An 8,063-nucleotide genomic window follows, 5' to 3' on the forward strand; every position below is an offset into this window, starting at 1 on the left:
TGTAACTTTTTAAAATTACTATTTCAGTCCCTAAGCTTATCCAAAGTTTATACTTTGGTCAGCAATCTTTCAAAATTTTTATTTTAGTCACTATCTAAATTTTGGGGTATTACAATTGCCATCTTTGTACCCATTTTCACGTGACGGGAATGTACCTTAGATTACTATTGTAATTTTTGCACTAAAACCTAGGTTATTCCCCTAATATAAATATAAAAGGTGGCTATAAAAATAAAAGGGAAATTCTTTTAATGGAAAAAGTGAGGTAGGCAAGGGTGAAAAGGAGGGATGAAGGTTTCCATTTTTTCCATTTTCATCTTCTTGGTGGTAACCTCCATATCCAAGCTCAAGAGAGTGGTGAGCTAAGCGTCCGAGAGGAGATAGTACCCTAAGGTGTTGTTCGTGGTTTAGATTGTATGGTTTGGATTATTGTCATGGATATTTCGAACCCCACCATGAACTAAACCTTATATGGTGTGAGATTTTATGGATGCCTAAGTATTTGCTTTAATGAATGATTTGAGTTTTTATGTTTATCTATTTCTTTTTCTCATTGTGCTTAATTACTTAGGTTGTAAGAGCTATGAGAGTAGCCTTTTCTCAAGTAAAACACTTAGTGTTCGAGAGAAACTAGGTGAAAGATCCATAGTGTTTAAGAGAAACTAAGGGAGGATCAACGTGAGCAATGAGTTTTAGCTGCTAACTAAGACCTAATCCACCTTAGAGATAAGATATGATTTCAATGACTAAAAGGAGTAATGATTCGATGGGGTTGATGTTATTGTTCACACCGAGAGGTATTGTCATGGCATTTTTATCTGTCGGGTTCCATGACTAGAGATAGCGTAGGGACACTCTTAGTAAGCTCTGTCGAGAAAATATACCATAGAAGCTTGAATTATTATAAGAGGTAAGGCTTAGGATTCCTTAGCATCCCCACCATTCATTTCAATTGTAGCTTGTTTGTGTGAGGATTTCCAACTATCTCATTCATTCCCAGATTCTCAATTTAATTTGCTTTAGTATTTGCATTTGTTTACACTTTATATATCTAATTTTTCCATAGCCCGCCTACTACTTTTCCAAATTACCACTGAGATTCCACCTGCATACATTTCATTTTGTCACAATATTTCCATTTGCTACCTTTCCATATAGCCATTATAACTTCATATTTGTACATTTTATTTTACCTCAGCATTTCCATCTCACTTGTTCATACCACGTTAACTATACTTATTTATTTTAGAATAATGCATAAACTTTACTCAAGATCCTTCAAATCCCTGTGGAGACGAGACTCAATCATTACTATATTACTTGTTGGATTGTGTACACATGCACATATTTTCAAGTAATTTATAACACTCACAAAATGCGAACAAGTTTTTGGCACCGTTGTTGAGGATTAACAATTGGAAGTTTAACAATTTTGTTGTAGCATTTTTACTTTACTTCTTTATTTTTAGTATAGTTTTACATGTCGTTTTCTTTGCTTTTGTTTTTCAGACTTTGCCATTGCATGTCCAAATGGATTTTTAATAAACCTCTTTATCCTCTACTACCTAAGATTGAACAGCTTTTCAGACAATAGATACGTGCACAATGTGCTAATAAAGTCATGAACAATGGTCAAAACGAAGGTGTTTAGAGAATTCAAGATCCAGTAGATCCAAATACTGTGGCAAATAAGAATGCTGGAATTGTACCCCGACCTAGAGCTATTCGAGATCACTTAACTCATATTTTGGATGATCTCAATCCATGGATTATAGCTCACGAGATTTAGGCTGTAACATCCATAAACCATATACGTGAGCCAATACGAGTTATAGATGTTACATCATAATTTCAAAACATTTCTTTTGTTATAAAAACTGAGTAAAATTTTGTTTCATTCAAACATCTCAAGTTTCATAACTTAAACAATTTTTATAAAATAACTATTTAGAGAAAAATCATAATATTTATTCATATTATTAATTATATTTAATACTAACTATTTTAAGAAATTTCAGACATTTCATTCTCGTATACATGCCAGCTAAGACTTCTAGAACACATTAGGATGTCATCATTGTTACCTGTAAATATATCATTGGTGATTGAAGTTAGTCCTTTTCTTCGCTTTTCTTACGCGTGAAAATCATTACACGCTAAGTATACACTTAGTGAGGCAATCATATGAATATTTAAAACAATACAACAAATAAATTTAAATGAATAACCATATTCAATGCAATATGATCACTTTACCAGTATTCCAACCAACATGATATAAGCGGATATCAAGTTTCTTACCAATATACTTGTCATTTATCCCATAAGCTCGTAAGATTATTTGCATGTTTAGCATTTATTAGCCAATAAACTGTAGCCCAAAGTATAACTGTATGAGGACCCCAGTATAGGAGTCAAATATTACATCGTAATGCGGAGGTTGGGCTTTAACCACTTTATACACCGTAGTGCTTTGTACTGTGTATCTTCGCTAGACACTCTAAGGCCTGCACTATGTGCCTTTTCTAGACACTCTGGTGCTACCTAATATGCAGCTGCTAGACTCTATGACATGCCATTAATATACTGACCCTCAATAACATACTTAGGCATATAGTCTATTTTTTTCATCCATGGCAAAGCATATTATCATAATTTAACATTGGACAGTTCGTACCCAAAATATCATTCATGATAAATATCATATAAGTTCATGATAACATCATATGTAACAATCAGTGATCAATGCATTTTATGTTCAACCTTTGACATAATTAGAATATGTCAAATATATGATAAATGGCATAAATATCATGTCAATATAAACAAGGTACACTTATCGCAAGTCCTACCCAATGATGTATAAAACATCCATGTATAGTTTTATATATGCATTTCACTCAGTTTGACATTATATGCAAGTCAAAATATAAGCCTCACTAACCTTTAACTTGATCATTTACTTCTAATTAGGTTAAAAACCAAAATTTCTCATAATTTCATATCCTAACAATTTTCACTACCTATAAAGAAATATTATTATTTATTAATATACACCTTTAAAAATTATTCCACTTATACCAATGGAAACTAGACTCAAATACATATCTATCCATATAAGTCACTCCTTCTAGTTCAATTTGTACAATGGATGGTGAATTTTTAAAGTTGACCGACAAAATCTGTTCTGAGCAGAATCTGTTACCCCATTTCCTGACCCATCATTGGATAAAAATTCATATCTTTTTGTATACAACTCGAAATCAATTTTGGATTGTTTAAAAAAAATGAATTGATATATTAATCCAACGATATAAAATTAATCCTCCAATCATTTCTTTAGAATTTATGGCGATTTTCTAAACTTACTTTCCAGAACATAAATTCTAAGCAGGTTTCACTAATTTGCTTTTTCAACTTGTTCACTAATTCTATTAGCTCACCAAATACACATATATGCATGCGTCACAAATCACATAACATTTTTAGGAGTCAGTCCTTACCATAGTAACTCTGTTAGTGGCTCATCACAAGCCAATGTTTGTTCGATAACATAAGTACAAATTAAATTTACACTCACCTGGAGTCCTTAGTTTGCAACTTTCCATGGAATTTCCCATTTCATCCTAAAGATTCTCCTTAGCTTTAATAATATTTGATCTTGATTCAAGCACTCAATCTCTAGATGAACATCATTACCAAACATATACAAATTCAAACCAAATGTTAGACTCTTACTAACATAAGCATACTTTAAAAAATAAATTCCTAATAAATATTCCAATGCTTGTTCGATACAATTTCCATGTCACAACATAAATGTTGACCTTAACACTTCCAAATGACCATTCAATTTCCATTTAATCCAAATTCACATAACATTTTCACTTGAGCTCCCAAACTTTCCATATTTGTGCTTTAAACCTTAACTTTTATAAGCTTTCAGAAATAATCCAATTTCACATCCTAACTTCAATTTCAACACTCAAACATTAATTTTCAGCATAGTACATCAAATATTGAGCAATTACATAACAATCCACAACTTTTTTAAAATTTCTAATTAGGTCCCCTAACTTTTCAAAAATTACAAAATTGTCACAAAATTTTTCTAAGGCTTGTAGAATACTTGCTACATCATTTCCATCCCTTAAATAATTTTTTCAGAATTTTCCTCATCCTTTAAGACCAAGGCCGAATGGTTCAAAGTTTCAAAACTAGGTTTTTCATGATTTTGCTCGATTTTGATTAGATTCAAGCATGAAATCAACTTGCATCCAACCTTACATCATCTCTACAATAAAATCCCTAATCAAATTTCATCAAAACAAAAAGTTCCATAACTCAATAATTTGGCCAAATTTTAAAGAACAATTTCTAGGAATATTGAACATGTTTTCATCTTCAAACAAGCTTGAAAATAAATCTACAACCTCAAAAACATCAAGATTCATCATCAATTTCATTAACCCTAATGTGAAAATAAACCTTAAAATTTGGGATCTTTGAAATCAAGCAAGATTAGCAAGCAAAAATTGTACCAAATGATAACGTTTTTTCGCGAAGAACAATTTCCTATTTCACGACATAACTTAAAATCCAAAGGAAATTGCTCAAAAATTGAAAACAAATCTTTTTTCTTACCTTTGGGAGGATCTCACGGGTTTGCTTGTGGAGATGAAGAAATTTTTTTGACAATTCTTCATCTTTCTTTATTAAATAATGAATTAAAAATTTATTAAATGCTAAATTACCAATTTACCCTTAAAATTAAAATATCTTTACTAATTTTCCCTTAATAAAACTTGATATTTTGCTTAATACCAAGCCTCGTAAACCTTATCATCTTCCAAAGTCAAAGGTGAACAAAATATTTCCCACTTTATCGTTTTGCCCTTGTAATTTCCTAAAACTTACAATCTTGCTACTTTAATCCAATGATCCAAATTTAGCATGGAATTAAATCCTCAAATACAATGCTCCATATTATTGTATATCATTTTAAAATGTGAAAAATAATATTTCTATTTATCATCTTTCAAATTTCCTAAAATTTCTATTCGATTTGATTTACTGAATTTTTACCGGACTTTATCATTTTATCGCTTTTAATACCAATTCCATACAAAAAAATTGATTCCCACATAAACGTCATTCTTGGGGGTAAACTATTTATTTATAAGGCTGAATTATATAACTTTTTAAAATTATAGTTTAATCCCTAAATTTTTCCAAAGTTTATACTTTAGCTATTTAACTTTCAAAATTTACAATTTGGTCACTAAACAAATCAATTTATAGAATAAAAATACTTTTTTGGAAAATTACAACTTAAGTCCATAAACGTTTCTAAATTTTCTACTTTGACCCTTAAGCTTTCAAAATTTACATTTTCGTCACTAACCAAAATTTTGTGGTATCACAATTTTTCCCCTTAAGAAAATTTGTCATCGAATTTTCAATACGTAAATGATGTAAATACACAAGGATGTTGCTTTTTCACTCTTTGATTTTTTCCCAATGTGATAATTTAAGAAATAATTCTTTATCACCTTCCACGTATTAATCTATTTTCTTTTCAGGTATAGGCATGAATTTTTCCAACACTTAAATGATCTTTTCACACTACAAGGTTCATTGCAACTCGTACCTACTCCCACTAAGGAATAGAAATTGGTTACAATATTTCAAAAGGCATTTGATACTTTATTGTAACCCATTGACATGTCAGGCATTTAGAAACAAGTTCGTTGATAACTCTCTTCATACCTCCTTTTAAACACTTTTCTCGATAATATAAACATTCATCATACTTAAATCTCTAGTTTCTCCTTTTTCTACTTGTTCTATCTTTGACAAGCACAAAAATTTTCATATTTTCTCTTAAGATCCTTTATTCGATCCAACAAAATAGTATTTAAATTTAATTCTACAATCAAAACACTATCTTTTTTAAAAAAAATAATCACACATTCAAAGCTCTCAGAATAGAAATGCCCTTTGGCTTTATCGTATCAACCATTAGCCTTTCCTATTTGCAGCTGATAAGCATGTTTTCATTCTTTAAGGAATTCCATCCATTTCATTTCTTTTCACTCCTTTGAGTTAACACATACTTTTTACTTTTGAGATCCATATAGATATAAAGTCACTCACCATGTAGATAGTAGTGTTATATCAACAAAGTAAACACAACTGTTGTCAACTCAAGATCGTGAGTCAGATAATTTCTTTCATGATTCTATAGTTTCTTTGAAGCATAAACCAAAACTTTTCCTCTTGTACGAACACACATCCCAAACCATTATGAAACACATTACTATAATTCACATAATCTTTTTTAAATTCTAATTTATTGACCTTGGAGCTTGTGTCAGTATTCATTTTTAACATCTCAAAGTTTTCTTGGCACTTAACAGTCCAAATGAATTATATGTCTTTCCTCAATAGCTTAGTCAGATGGAATATAATCATCAAAAAGTTCTTTATGAATCTTTGATAGTAACCAACAAATCCCAATAAACTTTGAAATTCGAAAACATTCTTTGGAATTTATCATTCGACTATATCTCACGCTTCCTTGATATATATTCTTATTCCCTTAGATGAGTCCACATGACCAAGGAATACAACCTTAGATAACCAACATTTACACTTGGTCAACTTAGCATGCAATTTATTTTCTCCCGAATAGTTGGAAGAGTTGTACAAAAATTGATATCTTGTTATTCCCTGGTCTTACAACATATCACAATAACTTCAATGAACACTTTGAATCCTTACCAGACAATTACTTTTTACAAATACTACTCACCCTCGCCTTCAAGTCTAAAGGGTTAGGCGCACATGTAATACTTAGGATCAATTGTAGCAGAATGTTTCATTCTTTTATCAATACTATACTTATGCATAAACGTAGGTTTTCTTAATCCAACATTGGCACTGCCTATTGTGCCAATACATCTTCTTATCATGTTAAACAGTAGAATTGTGGCTAACTATATTATTATCACTATTAGCTTATTTTTGGACCTTATAATCACTATATTTATTCAACTCTATAAGTAAGGAGTGGCATCAATCAAACCTTATAATCACCAAATCAGTAACAATGACATCTTAGTGGCATATATACACTTTTTAACCCAAAATAAGCTCAGTTTAGTCCTAGAATCATCTAAACATGTAGCTCTGATACCATAAATGTAACACTCATAACATGTATACGTGAACAAATACGAGTTATAGATGTCACATTAGAATTTCAAAACATTTCTTTTGTTATAAAAAACTGAGTAAAATTTTGTTTCATTCAAATATCTCAAGTCTCATAAATTGAACAATTATTATAAAATAATTATTCAGAGAAAAATTATAAATAATTATAATATTTATTCATATTATTAATTATATTTAATACTAACTACTTTAAGAAATTTTAGACATTTCATTCTCGTATTCATGCCAGCTAAGACTTCTAGTACACAGTAGGATGCCATCATTGTTACCTGTAAATATTTCCTTGGTGATTGATGCCAAGCTCAACTTCTTACTCCTTTTCTTCCCTTTTTCCTACGGATGAAAATCACCATACGCTAAGTATACACTTAGTGATTCATTCATATGAATAGTTAAAACAATGCAACAGATAAATTTAAATGAATAACCATATTCAATGTAATATGATAACTTTACCTGTATTCCAACCATGTTACCATATATTTACATGATATAAGCGGATATCAAGTTTCTTACCAATATACTTGCCACTTATCCCATAAGGTCGTAAGCTTATTTGTATGTATACCGTTTATTAACCAATAAACCATAACCCAAAGTATAACTGTATTAGGACATCAGTATAGGAGTCAAATATTGCACCATAGTGCTAAGGTATGGCTTTACCCACTTTATACACCGTAGTGTTTTGTACCGAATGTGTGTGCTAGACACTCTGAGGCATGCACTATGTGCCTTTTCTAGACACTCTAGTGCTACCTAATATGTAGCTGCTAGACTCTATGGCATGCCATTAACACCACCGACCCTCAATAACACAATTG

Source organism: Hibiscus syriacus, unplaced genomic scaffold, assembly GCF_006381635.1.
Source record: "Hibiscus syriacus cultivar Baekdansim isolate YM2019G1 unplaced genomic scaffold, ASM638163v2 tig00011277_pilon, whole genome shotgun sequence".
NCBI classification, from domain to species: domain Eukaryota; kingdom Viridiplantae; phylum Streptophyta; class Magnoliopsida; order Malvales; family Malvaceae; genus Hibiscus; species Hibiscus syriacus.